Consider the following 19583-nt stretch of genomic DNA (forward strand, 5'->3'; position numbering starts at 1 on the left):
ACCACCACAGCGGATGAGCAGTTAAATACTTCAGTGACTGCTCTTGGTTTGTCTCCCATGAAGACACACAAAGTTGGGAAAAGAGACAGGCCCAGCTATGGTAGAAGAAAACTACAAGAAGCTCAAATGGAATTAAAACACAAAATAGCCGACACACTAGTGGTGCAAGAGGAAGAACTATCTGCCCCAAAGGAACAGAAATTGTGCCAGAAACGCTCTGATTTGGACAAAATTGTGCATGATTTGAAAGAAAAATGTGCCATATCCACATGCCAGAAAAAAGTTGCTATTCTTACCTTTGCACCTTCCAGCTGGTCTATTGACTTCACAGCAAAGAAATTCAATGTTTCTACATATATGGTAAAGCGAGCTAGGAAAATAAAAGCAACCCAAGGAGTGCTTTCACAACTTCAGCAGGCTCAGGGTAAGCAATTGAGTTTCTTATAAACAATGGACACACATGCATCACACAAGTCTTGAAACAAAGCAGAGTACAGTGGAAGATTTTGTTGAAATGTGTTGTCAAAAAATGGACAAACTGACCACACACAGCTTCACAGCAACAGCACAATCGGCTTATCTCCAGTTTTGTAAGGATAATTTGAAACGAGATGAAATTATGGTAATACTAGACTTCTCTGAAAATTATGCATTTATAGTTCAAGATGCCATCCAAGGATATCATTGGGAGAAAAGTCAAGCAGCTCTCCAGCTATTTGCGATTTATTATAGAGGTGAATCAGGTGATGTGTCTGTCATGAACCTGTTCGTTTTTAGTGACTGTTTAATTCGTGATGCCATTGCAGTTCATGCCCACATTCGCACTGTCATGGCATATGTGAAAAACAAGCTGCCTCACATACATTTTGCAAAATACTTCAGTGATGGAGCAGCTAGTCAGTACAAAAAATCAAAAATTTATTCATGCATTACCAGGATTTTCAGATTCACGCAGAATGGAATTTTTAGGCAACAAGTCACGGTATTGGTGCCACCATTAAGTGCGTGGCACCACGAGCTAGTCTGCAGCACTCTACAGAAGGTCACATTCTAACACCTCTTCAATTACTTACCTGGGTACAGAAAAATATATCTCTGGCATCCTATGTTTCGAAAGATGAGTTGAAATCAGTTGAAGAGTTGCTAAAAAGCAGACTAGAACACATTAAAACTGTTGCAGGCACAAGGAGCCATCATCACTTCTCTCCAGCGGACTCTGACAATGCGCACATGAGCAGACTGTCTGGGGTTCATGCACAACATGTGTCTTCACAGTGTGTCTGACTCAGGATTCAGAAGCAAAAGCAGCAACATACAACCAGGTTGCTATGTTATTGCTGTTTATGATGACAAATGGTACTTAAGACGTGTTGCTGAGTGCTGTGAAGCAGAAGGTGATGTATTTGTGAACTTTGTGGCACCAGCAAGATCATTCCATTGGCCATGTTTGGCAGACAGGTGTTGAATTCCTTTTGAACATATTCTTAAGACAGTTCCAGTTCCTACCACAGTGTCAGGAAGACAGTACAATTTGCCACTCAATGTGCAGAGTACAGTAGCTAAAGTGTGGGAGAACTTCTGTTCAAAGCATAATCGACTGGTTTTTACCAGTTAAGATGCAGTGAACATTAATGATAGGTTGTGTTAATCTGTCTATATGTTGTTGCTTAGTGATTAAACAGTTGTGGAGAGGATAAGAAGATGCAGAACAGTTTACGGTATGTTTTTACAAAATTGCGTTGTGGAACAATGGCCACATCACCAAATAACACCTGTCAGCTTCCATTGTACACAAATGTCTTGCGATAACATGCTGAAATTGTGAGATATATATCATTATGGTCTACTTATGCAGTGTGTGAAATTTGGCTTGGATACCACTTGTCTCTTTTGTGCTACCACACTTCGAAAATCCATGTTTTTCAGGTAATTTTTCAAATATTTGTATTTTCGTGTGCATGTAACTCAGTTTTTTGTGACTGATATGGGCATGATGAGATCTGTATGTGTTTAGGCCACATTAAGCTTACCACAAAAAATTTATACCCTTTTTGAGTGAATTATATTTGGCATAGAGAGCACCTACAATATGTACCTTTTAATGTATTACATTTTTTAATCACATTTTGGAATTTTTATTTTCCCTCAGAAATATGTTGTTGGTGTTTTGATTCATGGAGTGTGTTCTCTAAATGGATGTTACTGGGTTGTAAAATTTTCACTGGACTGTGCGGAATAGTTCCAAAGTTATTAAGACCTGAAGTTGGATCTGAAGATAGATTGCCAGATGCAGGTTGCAATTTCCGGGTCACACCACCTTCTTTCACAAGTCATAATTCTGGAACTAATTGGCAGGGGAAACTAATAGTTTGTACATGGTAGAATTAGTGTACTGAATTTCAGTCAAATCTGAGACTATGAGCTGGAGCCCCTGGTTGAACTGACATGGAATGATCCAGATATTTGTGAAAATTTGGTGTAAGGAAGTACATAAATAGAAAGTGATAAATAATTTTTTCAGATTTTATAGATCAAAATTGTAGTAAGTGGGCCATTTTGAAATGTCTAGCATTTTCTCCATCTGGCATCAGTACAAAAGGTAGGTTGAAAGTTTTTAACTACTATAACTCCCTTATTTATAAATTAGTTTTATTCAAATTGGTGTCATTAGAAAGATGAAAGGACCAACTATATCACTAAACTATAAAAATGCTGCAACTGTGCATATAAATATGTGCAAATCTGTAATTAAAATCATTTTTCAATTTTTTTACAAACATCATTAAGTTTTTTTGTCAAAATTACAAGTTTCGCCATTTTAAATTTTGCCTCAAAGAATTCCTATTGGCATACATTTCAACATAAGAAAAATCAGAAGGGTGTTTGTTCTGTTTAATCATTTAAAACAGAAAGAAGATAAATAATAATATACACGTTTCATTTTGTGACTCTTACCTAGTGGCCACAAATGATGATCACATTCATAAAATTTTAAAAAGCATTCATTCTTTCAAACAAGTTTTCAATGGACAATATTATGTCTGATTCAAAAGTATATAAACGACCAGTACTTGTGCTTGCACTAGGAGCAGGCAACGTCATTACAATGTTTTCATAAGGTATCCAGCAAACATCAGTGTGAAGTGGCCAGGAATAACTTGAGGAAGGGCCACTTGGACGCATGATCTTGACTTTAGCATATCTGTATTCTCCACTTATCTCTAGAAATTTTCCAAGCCACCACTGGTTATCGTAGATAGCTGCGACAAATGTTTCTTCTTTAATAGTGTTAAAGGCAGTGTTTTGAATTCCAAGAGGAACTTCAATGAATTTAGTAGGTGAGGAGTATATCTCGCGAAGAGACCACGAGGATAAAATCAGAAAGATTAGAGTCCACACAGAGGCATACCGACAATCCTTCTTTCCACGAACAATACGAGACTGGGATAGAGGGGAGAACCGATAGAGGTACACAAAGTACCCTCCGCCACACACCGTCGGGTGGCTTACGGAGTATGGATGTAGATGTAGATGATGAAACATGCTTTATCAGCAACTTGTTTTCATTCAGTGGTTTGAAAACATGATTCACTCTTGCCCCAGGAATGGTAGAACCAGTCTCACATCGTTTTTGTAACATGTTTGTGAACTTTATCTCCTCTGTTGTAACAAAATGTGACTGTCATGTGCACGCTGTAAACTTGCTCTTGTTGCTAAACGTTTAATAGTACCACCAACTCCCTCACATGCATTTTTGCCATGACTAGTGGCAAAAAAATTCCATTCTGCAGTTACTCCATGATCTTGCTTGTGATGGCACAAATTAAAAAAGTTCTTAAAGTTTTTGTATTGTGCAGATATAACATGCCGAATAGGTGGTAATTGTTCCAATACATATGCGAGAGCAGTTTTCTGGAAAACATAGAATGTGTTTGTATCATGCTGCAAACAGTCACTTATACACCACAAAAGGATGAAGGGTGACTTGAATGTTCTGCCAGTGAAATCCTCGTGTAGCATCCTGAAGTAAATAGGTATAGTTCTCTGCAAAATCCACTACCATGATGCATGTAGTATCATGTGGGGTTTCTTTGGTCGATTTGAAGTAGTGACTCTGAGATTTTGATACATAACGACGTTTTGTTAAGTTTTGAAGTTTTTGCACGATATACAAATTCATCAGTCGTCTTCATTAGTGTCTCCATTGTAGGTCGATCAGTTTGCACCCGTTGTTTGAATACGACATTTCCACAATCTTGTAAGGACTCCAGCTCACTGTCCATATTCGTCAGGCCACCGAGAACTGCACACAAGATTCTGTAGAAGTACAGTGTACGGTTCTTCCACATGTGCAGCATGCATTAACAGTTTTACCTTTTGGTGATAGGTGCATACACATATGTTCTGCATTCCACGACGGTATACAGTAACACATTCTTTTGGCCTAAGATCACAAAATTTAGTAAAATCAATTTTATCTTCAGGGTATTTTTCTCTGAAAGCTAAGTATACATCTTTCAGATTATGTAAAATTAGTCTTTTTGTCTTATACACTCTTTTTGCCGTTTTCTCAAGGGACAGACAGGCAGTCTTTTTTATTAGCAGAAATGCTACTTATATCATCTTCACAGTGAAAATTCTGGACACGTTTTTCCACATCCTTACCTATTCTGTTTTCCACTTTATAACTCCCTTCCGACGAAATGTGATCTTCTTTTAGCAATACCCTCGATTTCTTTACCGTTTATTCGCTAGTGTTAAAAAACACTTGAATTTTTTTTACTCCGTGAAGCTGGTGCTAAGGTAAGTATTTGTAGTTTTTCTTTAACAAAACTTCTGCTGAATTTCTCTTTAAGTTTTTGCATTAAAATATTACAGTTATTACATTGCAGTTTAATTTACACATAGAAAAAAATACAGCAGTAGACATTTGCTATTTTGAGTGAATTGAAAATGACAAATGATTAGGAGCTGTCACACATAGTATCTGCAAATGAAGGCACCTGGAATCTATACATACAATAGTTTAAATTTCACTGCCAAAATGAAATACTTTTCAATAACAATGAAAAAGTTTTGTTTTATTCTAATGAAGATCATTGGTTACTACTTGGTGATTGGTTTGAGAAAAACAAGCTCATAGTTAACACAAAGAAAACCATTTACCTAAACTTCCACCTAAGATAAAATAAAATTATGCCTAATATGAAATTACACGGTTCCCAAATATCCCCAAATACAGAAACAAGATTTATAGGCCTATGGATTCAGGATAATCTAAAATGGCAAACACACATTAGTAAAACTAATAGTAAGCTAAACCGAGTGTGCTATGCCCTACGAATCCTCGCATACTGCACAAGACCAGGAACTGTTCACGCAGCTTACTGTGCACAATTCCCCGGTGTAATGCAGTATGGTATTATATTCTGTGGAGACTCTACGCATAGTCCAAACATTCTCCTCCCCCGAAAGAGAGCTCTATAAGAGTGATGAACAAGACAAAGCCGACAGATAACTGCAGACCTCTCTTCCAGAAGCTGCTCGTTCTACCCCTTGGCAGCCTGTATAAACTAGAACTATGAAGATTTGTAAAAAGTAATATTAGAAAATTTAATAAAAATGTAAATGTCCATGACTATGGTACTAGACAGAAAATGAAACTCCATGTTAAAGAAATGCGCATCTCTGCCTTTAAAAAATCTCCCTTCAACAAAGGCATTAAAATATGCAATAGCCTGCCATCAGAAATTAAAAAAAACAGTAAGTCCCTGACTGTATTTAATAAAAATTTAAAATCATTCCTACTTCATCATTGCTTCTACAGTGCAAGCGAATTTCTGCTCCACATGGGTGGAAAGAAACATGAAACAAATTGCAGCAAAGAATTTTGTAAAGAGTAAAACATTAATGGAAGTATGTGCAAAAATCTTGCATCCATATCATCTGCTACTAAGCAAATTAAGTGCAGAAAGAATATCCAACCTGGTACTGTTGTGTATATGTGTTAGAGGAATACAGCACTAAAATACAAATGTGTAACTGAGTATGTAATTTGTGTTTTCATAAATTTGTGTGTTCATAACTTCTCAGAAAATATGTTTGTGTAAACTTTTGGCATATTACTTCATGCCAGCAAATTATCATAAGGTCCAACATCAAATGTATGTATGTATGTGCATCACCATGTGCATGTCATGTACAGTATTGATTCAGATGACAATAAATAAACAGCTCAGTCTGTACATTCAGCACTGCCAGTTTCTTCAGGCACATTTTTCACTGGAACATGTAGCACTTCTGATGCTGTTTGCTGGAATTTTAAAGCTAAGTGACGAGACTTGGATCGCATGTATTCTGGATATCTGTCTTGTGCTCTCTTGGTAATCTTAAATGGTGAAATCTCATGTAATTCACAACTTTCATTAAGTTTCTGAAAAGCTGTAGATGGATCTGGTGTATATTCTTGATCTTCAACTTCACATTCATCCATCCCTGGAAGGTTATGCCCCATAGGAGATAAAATGCCCTTATGGGATGTTATGCACAGCTTGGTATCTGGGATAAATCCGAGGGTTTTATATTTCCTTGCCATGGTTAAAGAAATGGGTTTCAAAGATTTCTTAGCAGTCTTTTTACCATGCTGCTTAAAAGGGTCACCGCAAATGCTTTGTCTGTCTTCAAATGTTCCCAAATAGAGCCTTTTGTGAGAAGAAAAAACACTCTCAGTATTTTAGGTGCATCTTAGCTTCAATAATTCAATATCAGCTTGATTCAGGCTTGACATATCTATTAAATCAAGCTCTTCACTACTACTACTACTACTACTACTACTACCACCGCCGCCGCCGCCACCACTACTTTTCTTCTTACACACAACTGCTGACATAAGACCTAAAGAACATTTGTTTTCCATTGTGATTTTTAATCAACTGTGTATGTTGCAGAAAAGAACTGGATGGTTTGAAACTTTTTCTTGTTCTATAATTAGTCAAGAATATACTATGAAGAATCTGTAAGGGGGAAATGAGAAAGAGTTAATGACCACTTCATTAAGTAATCTCTGATATTCACATTATGGAACAACTTTGTATTACAGTCGGACCCTTCAATATGTAAAACCCCTCAATATGATATTCTAAAACCCCTCAACTTGATAGTGTGAGATATTGTATGACAATCAGATGCTACTATAGGAGTGTAGTAAGATTCATAATACATAAAACCTCCTGTTGTGGAAATTGAATTATGTTTATTATAAGTTGTTTTATATATTTTATTTGAATTAATGTACATAAGTAATAAATTTTACATAAATAAAGAAAATATTTTTTTTTTTTAATTCTGTGAAAATATGTAAAACACTTATAACCCTAATAATGTAGTATTTATCAATACTTAACACCCTTTAAAATGAAATACCTTAAAAATTAACTTTCAACTGTCAATAACAAAAGCAATTACAAAAATAATTGTTGTTGTTGTCTTCAGTCCTGAGACTGGTTTGATGCAGCTCTCCATGCTACTCTATCCTGTGCGAGCTTCTTCATCTCCCAGTACCTACTGCAACCTAACATCCTTCTAAATCTGCTTAGTGTATTCATCTCTTGGTCTCCCTCTATGATTTTTACCCTCCACGCCGCCCTCCAATACTAAATTGGTGATCCCTTGATGCCTCAGAACATGTCCTACCAACCGATCCCGTCTTCTGGTCCAGTTGTGCCACAAACTCCTCTTTTCCCCAATCCTATTCAATATCTCCTCATTAGTTATGTGATCCACCCATCTAATCTTCAGCATTCTTCTGCAGCACCACATTTCCAAAGCTTCTATTCTCTTCTTGTCCAAACTGGTTATCGTCCATGTTTCACTTCCATACATGGCTACACTCCATACAAATACTTTAAGAAACGACTTCCTGACACTTAAATCTATACTCGATGTTAACAAATTTCTCTTCTTCAGAAACGCTTTCCTTGCCATTGCCAGTCTACATTTTATATCCTCTCTACTTCGACCATCGTCAGTTATTTCGCTCCCCAAATAGCAAAACTCCTTTACTACTTTAAGTGTCTCATTTCCTAATCTAATTCCCTCAGCATCACCCGACTTAATTCGACTACATTCCATTATCCTCGTTTTGCTTTTGTTGATGTTCATCTTATATCCTGCTTTCAAGACACTATCCATTCCATTCAACTGCTCTTCCAAGTCCTTTGCTGTCTCTGACAGAATTACAATGTCATCGGCGAACCTCAAAGTTTTTATTTCTTCTCTGTGGATTTTAATACTTAATCAGAATTTTTCTTTTGTTTCCTTCACTGCTTGCTCAATATACAGATTGAATAACATCGGGGATAGGCTACAACCCTGTCTCACTCCCTTCCCAACCACTGCTTCTCTTTCATGCCCCTTGACTCTTTATAACTGCTATTTGCTTTCTGTACAAATTGTAAATAGCCTTTCGCTCCCTGTATTTTACCCCTGCCACCTTCAGAATTTGAAAGAGAGTATTCCAGTCAACATTGTCAAAAGCCTTCTCTAAATCTACAAATGCTAGAAACGTAGGTTTGCCTTTCCTTAATCTAGCTTCTAAGATAAGTCGTAGGGTCAGTATTGCCTCACGTGTTCCAATATTTTTACGGAATCCAAACTGATATTCCCCGAGGTCAGCTTCTACCAGTTTTTCCATTCGTCTGCAGAGAATACGCATTAGTATTTTGCATCCGTGACTTATTAAACTGATAATTAGGTAATTTTCACGTCTGTCAGCACCTGCTTTCTTTGGCATTGGAATTATTATATTCTTCTTGAAGTCTGAGGGTATTTCACCTGTCTCATACATCTTGCTCACCAGATGGTAGAGTTTTGTTAGGACTGGGTCTCCCAAGGCTGTCAGTAGTTCAAATGGAATGTTGTCTACTCCCGGGGCCTTGTTTCGACTCAGGTCTTTCAGTGCTCTGTCAAACTCTTCACGCAGTATCGTATCTCCCATTTCGTCTTCATCTACATCCTCTTCCATTTCCATAATATTGTCCTCAAGTGCATTGCCCTTCTATAGACCCTCTATATACTCCCTCCACCTTTCTGCTTTCCCTTATTTGCTTAGAACTGGGTTGCCATCTGAGCTCTTGATATTCATACAAGTGGTTCTCTTTTCTCCAAAGGTCTCTTTAATTTTCCTGTAGGCAGGCTAGTGAGATAAGCCTCTACATCCTTACATTTGTCCTCTAGCCATGCCTGCTTAGCCATTCTGCACTTCCTGTCGATCTCATTTTTGAGACGTTTGTATTCCTTTTTGCCTGCTTCATTTACTGCATTTTTATGTCGTCTCCTTTCATCAATTTAATTCAATATTTCTTCTGTTACCCAAGGATTTCTTCTAGCCCTTGTCTTTTTACCTACTTGATCCTCTGCTGCCTTCACTATTTCATCCCTCAAAGCTACCCACTCTTCTTCTACTGAATTTCTTTCCCCCATTCCCGTCAATTGTTCCCTTATGCTCTCCCTGAAACTCTGTACAACTGCTGGTTTAGTCAGTTTATCCAGGTCCCATCTCCTTAAATTCCCACCTTTTTGCAGTTTCTTCAGTTTTAATCTACAGTTCATAACCAATAGATTATGATCAGAGTCCACATCTGCCCCTGGGAATGTCTTACAATTTAAAACCTGATTCCTAAATCTCTGTCTTACCATTATATAATCTATCTGAAACCTTCCAGTGTCTCCAGGCCTCTTCGATGTATACAACCTTCTTTCATGATTCTTGAACCAAGTGTTAGCTACGATTAAGTTATGCTCTGTGCAAAATTCTACCAGGCGACTTCCTCTTTCATTTCTTAACCCCCATTCAGTATTCACCTACTGTGTTTCCTTCTCTCCCTTCTCCTACTATCAAATTCCAGTCACCCATGACTACTAAATTTTCATCTCTCTTCCCTATCTAAATAATTTCTTTTATCTCATCATACATTTCATCAATCTCTTCATCATCCTCAGAGCTAGTTGGCATATAAACTTGTGCTAGTGTAGTAATCGTGGGCTTCATGTCTATCTTGGCCACAATAATGCGTTCACTATGCTGTTTGTAGTAGCTTAGCCACACTCCTATTTTTTTATTCATTATTAAACCTACTCATGCATTACCCCTATTTCATTTTGTATTTATAACCGTGTATTCACCTGACCAGAAGTCTTGTTCCTCCTGGCACCGAACTTCACTAATTCCCACTATATCTAACTTTAACGTTTCCATTTCCCTTTTTAAATTGTCTAACCTGCCTGCCCGATTAAGTGATCTGACATTCCATGCTCCGATCCGTAGAACGCCAGTTTTCTTTCTCCTGGGTAGCCCCCACCCGGAGATCCGAATGGAGTACTATTTTACCTCCGGAATATTTCACCCAAGAGGACGCCATTATCATTTAACCATACAGTAAAGCTGCGTGCCCTCGGGAAAAATTACGGCCGTAGTTTCCCCTTGCTTTCAGCTGTTTGCAGTACCAGCACAGCAAGGCCATTATGGTTAGTGTTACAAGGCCAGATCAGTCAATCATCCAGACTGTTACCCCTGCAACTACTGAAAAGGCTGCTGCCCCTCTTCAGGAACCACACGTTTGTCTGGCCTCTCAACAGATACCCCTCCGTTGTGGTTGCACCTACGGTACGGCTATCTGTATCGATGAGGCACGCAAGCCTCCCCACCAATGGCAAGGTCCGTGGTTCTTAATAATTATTTATTTATTAATTGGTTATATATTGTTAAAATTGAGTGGATTAATGATTGGTTTGAAGGTAATATATATTTCAAGTATATAAATTACATTTAATAAATATATAAATCTTGATTTTTTTTTTTTTTTAATTTATAAGGTAGTGGATGATATCATATAGTGAATAAATAATAATTTAAAGTGTAATAACTAATTATAAAAAAACCTTCAAAATGGAGTTATAAATATAACAAAATTTTAATTTATTTTTAAATGAATTATCATAAATCATAATATAATTTTGTATGATACAAAATTATTTATTATTAATAAATAAAAATAATATTTATATTAATATGTCATTATTTCTAATGATAATTGATATAAAAAACACGTGAAAAAACTTTAAATAAAATTTGTGATCTTTTTTCACTCATTATAATATTTGACGAATAAAATTCACCAAAACAACTGATAACAAGCCACAGTTAAACAAAGCATATACTTCAACAACCGCTTGTGGGCTATAATGTGGCAGGGTGGTCTAGCGTCACTTCATAAAAATTATACAACATCAGAGAGCACTGTAATACGTTGAAAAAATGCAACCCATTGCGCTTATGGAAGTTAAATTAAGTGTCCCCGGTTATACGTTACTGCGCAACTATGCATGGATTGGACGAGTTCTTTCTCTTTTTAATTTCAGTCATTCATTTTCACTATCTCATATTGAGGGCCTATATTTCCGGAACGTTATCATATTGAGGGGTTCAACTGTACTTTCAAATAAATTACCAGACAGAATGGCTGCTTATGTAAGAAGTACAAAATCAAGACAAAAAAGTCCTTCAGATACATAAAGTGCACACACACACAAAAACCTGACACACACAGCCTGTGTTGCGTGTATGTGTTGCTGCTAGACTGAATTTTTCATTGTTGTTTCATGTATTGTTGATTAGCTATTTGAAGCAATTAATTGTTACAGCATTATTGAAAAAGTTTAAGATCTAGCAGTAGAGGACAAACACCCTTCTGATTTTTTTTATGTTGAAAATTATGGCAGTAGGAATTATTTGAAACAAAAATTGAGATGTTGAAACCTGATTTTACTGAAAAAAAAAAAATTCCTGAAATTTGCAAAAAAAAATTGGTGAGAAATTACATTAATTACAAATTGTCAAACATTTGTTGCTTAGACACAGCACGTAAATAATTTTTATATTATAGCTCTATTCTTTTACTTTCCAATGACATCAAATTGAATAAAATTGATTCATAAATAAAAAAGTTATAGTTGTAACAAACTTACAAGGTACTTCGTTTCTCAACGCTAGGTGGTAGAAGGGGACCACATTTCAAAATAGTCTCCTAATTAAAATTTTTGTCAAAAAATTCCAGAAAAAATATTTTAACTGTAACTCATTATGTACATTCTTACACCAAATTTTCAGAAAAATCTGTGGCATAAGGGCAACTCTTCTTTTCGTATTCTGTTATTCTCCCTATGTACGTGTAAGGTTCTCAGCATTGCTTTGCTGCACCTTCAATATCTCTACATATTTATGAAGATATTCCTTCTCTCCTTGCAGTAGCAAGTGAAATCTATTAGCTACACTAAATCTCAAAGTTGCTAACAATTTTTTTTTCTTTTTCATTTTCATTTCTTCCCGGAAGCCCTTCTCATCCCCCCATTCTTGACTGTCATAATTCAGCGGTTTTGTGTTCTACGTGTGTAGTACAAAAACTGCTCCTCCTGCCTGACCTGCCAGTTCTGTGGAAGAGTCTTACTGTACAGCCCAGTGTCTACCTGACTGTAACCACTGAAACAAAACCACATTAAAGCACTCGCTACTTAACAAACCCATTATTAATATCCGTACTTGACACATACGTCTAACCTTCCTTGGGAAAATTGAAACAGTAGATTAAATTTAAATAAAAACAGTAGGTAGTGAAATACAAAAATGTATGATTTACAGATATTTCCCACATATGAAATTAAACCTAGAAATACATCTGTTAGCACAAGAAAAAATAATACACTTGTTACATGATTTTACTATAATTATCCCAACATTAACAACTTCACTAATGTAAATGTACTTAAATTATGTTTATTCAGTGAGCAGTGCTTTAAAGTTGTTTGAAATCTAGTATTTATTTCATTATTTATGAAATTCACAACATTATGTTAACATAAGCTGTTATTAATCTGAGCCTCAGTTAAACTGTGTTTGTATTCATTCACTACATAATCTGTGGATATCATATTCCACTGAGCGTCATTTTTCTGTTATATTGGAGTGCTCTTCTATGTGATTATTGGGTTTAACGTTATGTGGTATATGAGGAATGGCTTCTTTGTTTTTAAAAGTCTGTTCATCTTAAAGTTCATAGTTTTTTGATTGTACTGTGGAGGAGAGGGTAGGTGTATTTCAAAAACCACAATACAAGAAGTACTGACATTTTCCATTTTTTCGGTACGACTGAAATATGTGGCAAATGTTTATAAATGGTTATTGGAAATTACTGTAACATAACATAACATCGTATTAATTTTTTATGTTTCAGGTCTGTGAACTTGACTTTTAACCGAAAGTGTAAGGAAGATAGAATGCCAGCTGTAATAGCTGATCGGGAAATGATGCAGCTTCCTCATCGAGATCTTGATTTGAAACAGGTACACCATTATTCAGTTCTCGATTGTGATTCTAGCAGAGAGTAGAATAACATGCAGATTGTAGCGGAATTGGTCAATTCTGTCGTATTTCAATTTCCATCTCAAATGCTTTGCCGATCCCTGAAGTGTACTAGAGTATTCCGAGAGAATTGAAATTTTTAAAAGCACCCTAAAAACTATAATATCGAGTACTAACACTCGTGCGAGCCCTCGCGCGTGACGTGAACTCGAAAGTGCCCGTCTGATCGAACTCGGTCAGTAGCGCGCAGTACCACATTTTGTTTGAAATAAACTGACAGCCTCCCCAGAATAAAATTTTACAGTATATAGCATCGCTAGGCCGCAGAAATGGTACCTTTAGCAGTTTCAGTTTCTTAGCAAATTGTCACCATTTGATGTGTTTGAGAAGAAAGCATATGGGAGGGGTCAGTAAAATACTGGGAAACCAAATTACGAAAACAAACTTCCGCATGCACAACTACCCACACTCGAATACATTAGACAGTAATATGTCAAATCGAAACCGAACGGTCGGGAGGGGTGCCGAGATTTTACACGTGTCAGCTTGCGGATTGTCGGAACTGAAGGTTGGTGTCGACTACATAATAGTGAAATGAAATGTCGTGTGGTGAGGGCCTCGTGTCGGGTAGACTGGTCACCCGGAGCAGGTCTTTTTAGTTGACGCCCCTCCCGCAAAACGCGTGTCGATGAGGACAGTAGAGTAATAGAGACGGCACGACACCCGGTCCCCAGTGGAGAAAATCTCCGACCCGGCCCGGAATCGAATCCGGGCCCTCTCGTACGGCAATCTGCCGTACCGACTACTCGGCTGTGGATTAGGAAGTAGCTAACTTTCGTATTACGAATATAAGGTTAAATCCTCACGGCATAAAGTCGATTGTGAGGTACAGCCTTCTCAGAGTTAAAAACTAATGGAACTAGTACGGGAGTTGAGCCAGACGTACTCTAGAAGTGCATTAGACGGCACCTACCTACGCGCGAAATCCGCGGATTCCGAGCTGGTCACCGACCTACACTGGGCATCCGGTACGAAATTGAGGTACTGTCAGATGTGTCGAAGTTAACTGTTTTACAAACTTCAACTTAATTATTTCGGAAATTAGTAAAAGCAAAAGACAGATTGATACTCGCCGTAAAGGTGGCACGTCGACTTGCAGACGGGTGCTACAAAAAGATAGTTTTGCGTCAGCTTTCGACCGGCGCCTCCTTCGGAAAAGGAAACGTGGCCACGTCTGTTCCCACGAGCGAGTACGCCCCACACGCACGTGGTCGCCACCTGTGGCAGCTCGGACTGGAGTGCAACTGTTGTGTAGGGGGCGGGGCTGCCACGCCTGCCAGTGGTGCGGAGCTCCGCCCACCCTGCTCTCCTCCCCTCCACCCACACCATCTACTCGTTACTCGTACCCTGCCATCCCTCCCCTCCCCTGCCCACTGCCGACTGCTGCTTCCGATCTGTGTGACAGCTGCATTCTGGTCTGAGCTGCCACAGATAGCGGTCATGTGCGCGGGAGGTGTACTCGCTCATGGGAACAGACGTGTCTGCGTTTCCTTTTCTGAAGAAGACTGTGGCTGAAAGCTGATACGTAAGTGGCTTTTCGTCGTGCCAGTCTCCAACTCAGTGTGTCTTTTTTACGGTGAGTAGCAGTCTATTCTTTTCCTTATATTCTTGACATTCCAAACTAGTTTCTGTTGTTTGAATTCGATAAAGCTAATGTAGTGTTTTTTCTTCCACAGTGTGAGTATTAAACTGTAGTAATAAAATTTATGATCTTTATAATCTTTCACTTTAACAGATCAGGATATTAAGGAAAATAAAAATACATCGACAAACTTCACCCGACCTCACGATGAAGTTGACCGATTCTCTGTTATGTGACAGTTGTAGATTGTTTATCACTCTAGGATGACTTTAATTGTTCTGGATCTGGTATAGTAATTAAATTTTAATATTAATTTCACAGTAACTTACAAAGAAAGTTTTAAGAACAAAAAGTATGATCAGAAATTTACATTAACAAATTCCGAAGAAAAACCATCACTAAAAACTGTCTGACAACCTCGTGTTTTACCGTGACGACTACGAATCCTGTTTTTGGCCTTCCTCTTGGAATTTTATTTTCTCAGCTAACCTCATTAATGCTTATCTTTCCATTTAAAAATTTCTATGACAGTCATTTCTTAAATATCCAGACTATATTTCTTCAATTCATCCAGTTTACATTTATTGTTGTTGTTGTTAATAGCCTCTCGCTCCCTGTATTTTACCCCTGCCACCTTCAGAATTCGAAAGAGAGTATTCCAGTCAACATTGTCAAAAGCTTTCTCTAAGTCTACAAATGCTAGAAACGCAGGTTTGCCTTTCCTTAATCTTTCTTCTGAGATAAGTCGTAGGGTCAGTATTGCCTCACGTGTTCCAACATTTCTACGGAATCCAAACTGATCTTCCCCGAGGTCGGCTTCTACCAGTTTTTCCATTTGTCTGTAAAGAATTTGCGTTAGTATTTTGCAGCTGTGGCTTATTAAACTGATAGTTCGGTAATTTTCGCATCTGTCAACACCTGCTTTCTGTGGGATTGGAATTATTATATTCTTCTTGAAGTCTGAGGGTATTTCACCTGTCTCATATATATTGCTCACCAGATGGTAGAGTTTTGTCAGGACTGGCTCTCCCAAGGCCGTCAGTAGTTCTAATGGAATGTTGTCTACTCCCGGTTCCTTGTTTCAGTGCTCTGTCAAACTCTTCACGCAGTATCGTATCTCCCATTTCATCTTCATCTACACCCTCTTCCATTCCCATAATATTGTCCTCAAGTACATCACCCTTGTATAGACCCTCTTTATACTCCTTCCACCTTCCTGCTTTCCCTTCTTTGCTTAGAACTGGGTTTCCATCTGAGCTCTTGATGTTCATGCAAGTCGTTCTCTTATCTCCAAAGGTCTCTTTAATTTTCCTGTAGGCAGTATCGATCTTACCCCTAGTGAGATAAGCCTCTACGTCCTTACATTTGTCCTCTAGCCATGCCTGCTTAGCCATTTTGCACTTCCTGTCGATCTCATTTTTGAGACATTTGTATTCCTTTTTGCCTGCTTCATTTACTGCATTTTTATATTTTCTACTTTCATCAATTAAATTCAATATTTCTTCTGTTACCCAAGGATTTCTACTAGCCCTTGTCTAGATTGAATAACATAGGCTACAACCCTGTCTCACTCCCTTCCCAACCACTGCTTCCCTTTCGTGTCCCTCAACTCTTATAACTGCCATCAGGTTTCTGCACAAATTGTAAATAGCTTTTCGCTCCCTGTATTGTACCCCTGCCACCTTCAGAATTTTGATATTCATGCAAGTGGTTTTCTTTTCTCCAAAGGCCTCTTTAATTTTCCTGTAGGCAGTATCTATCATACCCCTAGTGAGATAGGCCTCTACATCCTTACATTTGTCCTCTAGTCATCCCTGCTTAGCCATTTTGCACTTCCTGTCAATCTCATTTTTGAGATGTTTGTATTCCTTTGTGCTTACCTCATTTACTGCTTTTTTATGTTTTCTCCATTCATCAATTAAACTCAATAGTTCTTCTGTTACCCAAGGATTTCTACCAGCCCTCTTCTTTTTACCTACATCTCCTTAAATTTCCAGCTTTTTGCAGTGTCTTCAGTTTTAATTTACATAACCAAAAGATAGCGGTCAGAGTCCACATCTGCCCCTGGAAATGTCTTACAATTTAAAACCTGGTTCCTAAATCTCTGTCTTACCATTATATAATCTATCTGAAACCTTCCAGTATCTCCAGGCCTCTTCCACATATACAACCTTCTTTCATGATTCTTGAACCAAGTGTTAGCTATGATTAAATTATGCTCTGGGCAAAATTCTTCCTGGCGACTTCCTCTTTCATTTCTTACCCCCCATTCAGTATTCACCTACTTTGTTTCCTTCTCTCCCTTCTCCTACTATCAAATTCCAGTCACCCATGACTACTAAATTTTCGTCTCGCTTCTCTATCTAAATATTTTCTTTTATCTCATCATACATTTCATCAATCTCTTCATCATCCACAGAGCTAGTTGGCATATAAACTTGTGCTAGTGTGGCAAGTATGGGCTTCGTGTCTATGTTGGCCACAATAATGCGTTCACTATGCTGTTTGTAGTAGCTTAGCCACACTCCTATTTTTTTATTCATTATTAAACCTACTCCTGCATTACCCCTATTTCATTTTGTATTTATAACCGTGTATTCACCTGACCAGAAGTCTTGTTCCTCCTGGCACCGAACTTCACTAATTCCCACTATATCTAACTTTAACGTTTCCAATTCCCTTTTTAAATTGTCTAACCTGCCTGCCCGATTAAGTGATCTGACATTCCACGCTCCGATCCATAGAACACCAGTTTTCTTTCTCCTGATACCGTCATTGTCCTGGGTAGCCCCCACCCGGAGATCCGAATGGGGGACTATTTTACCTCCGGAATATTTTACCCAAGAGGACGCCATCATCATTTAACCATACAGTAAAGCTGCATGCCCTCGAGAAAAATTACGGCTGTAGTTTCCCCTTGCTTTCAGCCGTTCGCAGTACCAGCACAGCAACAAAGCTGTTTTGGTTAGTGTTACAAGGCCAGATCAATCATCCAGACAGTTGCTCCTGCAACTACTGGAAAGGCTGCTGCCCCTTTCTCAGGAACCACGCGTTTGTCTGGCCTCTCAACAGATACCCCTCCGTTGTGGTTGCACCTACAGTACGGCCATCTGTATCGCTGACACGTGCAAGCCTCCTCACCAATGGCAAGGTCCATGGTTCATGTGGGGGGGATTTACATTTATATTCATGTGCATTTTCACACTGATAATTCTTGCAATCTCAGCTGTACAATGCAGCAAACAGGACTGTGAAATATGTGATAAATTTATAAGTGTTGCAGATACTCGCCGCAACGATTTCCTCACTCCACCACTAGACCGTTATAGATGACAGGTCCCACATACACTGCGTCACACAGTTTGTGCATTCACTAGGCCAAATACTCGCTTCGTTCAGAAATGTCTGGTTACATCTACATCTACATTTATACTCCGCAAGCCACCCAACAGTGTGTGGCAGAGGGCACTTTACGTGCCACTGTCATTACCTCCATTTCTTGTTCTAGTCACGTATGGTTCGCGGGAAGAACGACTGTCTGAAAGCCTCCGTGCGCGCTCGAATCTCTCTAATTTTACATTCGTGATCTCCTCGGGAGGTATAAGTAGGGGGAAGCAATATATTCGATACCTCATCCAGAAACGCACCCTCTCGAAACCTGGACAGCGAGCTACACCGCGATGCAGAGCGCCTCCCTTGCAGAGTCTGCCACTCGAGTTTGTTAAACATCTCCGTAACGCTATCACGGTTACCAAATAACCCTGTGACGAAACGCGCCGCTCTTCTTTGGATCTTCTCTATCTCCTCTGTCAACCCGATCTGGTACGGATCCCACACTGATGAGCAATACTCAAGTATAGGTCGAACGAGTGTTTTGTAAGCCAACTCCTTTGTTAATGGACTACATTTTCTAAGGACTCTGCCAATGAATCTCAACCTGGTACCCGCCTTACCAACAATTAATTTTATATGATCATTCCACTTCAAATCGTTCCGCACGCATACTCCCAGATATTTTACAGAAGTAACTGCTATTAGTGTTTGTTCCGCTATCATATAATCATACAATAAAGGATCCTTCTTTCTATGTATTCGCAATACATTACATTTGTCTATGTTAAGGGTCAGTTGCCACTCCCTGCAGCACGTGCCTATCCGCTGCAGATCTTCCTGCATTTCGCTACCATTTTCTAATGCTGCAATTTCTCTGTATACTACAGCATAATCCGCGAAAAGCCGCATGGAACTTCCGACACTATCTACTAGGTCATTTATATATATTGTGAAAAGCAATGGTCCCATAACACTCCCCTGTGGCACGCCAGAGGTTACTTTAACGTCTGTAGACGTCTCTCCATTGATAACAACATGCTGTGTTCTGTTTGCTAAAAACTCTTCAATCCAGCCACACAGCTGGTCTGGTATTCCGTAGGCTCTTACTTTGTTTATCAGGCGACAGTGCGGAACTGTATCGAATGCCTTCCGGAAGTCAAGAAAAATAGCATCTACCTGCGAGCCTGTATCTAA

At 38.5% G+C, this 19583-nt stretch overlaps 1 protein-coding gene across 3 annotated transcripts in view; it reads left to right on the forward strand.

Annotated features, from left to right (window-relative positions):
- The window catches only part of LOC126443000 (uncharacterized), a 60893-nt gene that overhangs the window by 4715 nt on the left and 36595 nt on the right, over positions 1-19583 (forward strand). For all 3 annotated transcript variants that reach the window (XM_050090843.1, XM_050090842.1, XM_050090841.1), the window contains exon 2: positions 13287-13395. The gene's annotated coding sequence lies outside the window, so the exon portion shown is untranslated. The remainder of the gene's footprint in view (positions 1-13286; positions 13396-19583) is intronic.

The sequence above is a fragment of the Schistocerca serialis genome, unplaced genomic scaffold, assembly GCF_023864345.2.
Source record: "Schistocerca serialis cubense isolate TAMUIC-IGC-003099 unplaced genomic scaffold, iqSchSeri2.2 HiC_scaffold_1420, whole genome shotgun sequence".
Classification (NCBI taxonomy): domain Eukaryota; kingdom Metazoa; phylum Arthropoda; class Insecta; order Orthoptera; family Acrididae; genus Schistocerca; species Schistocerca serialis.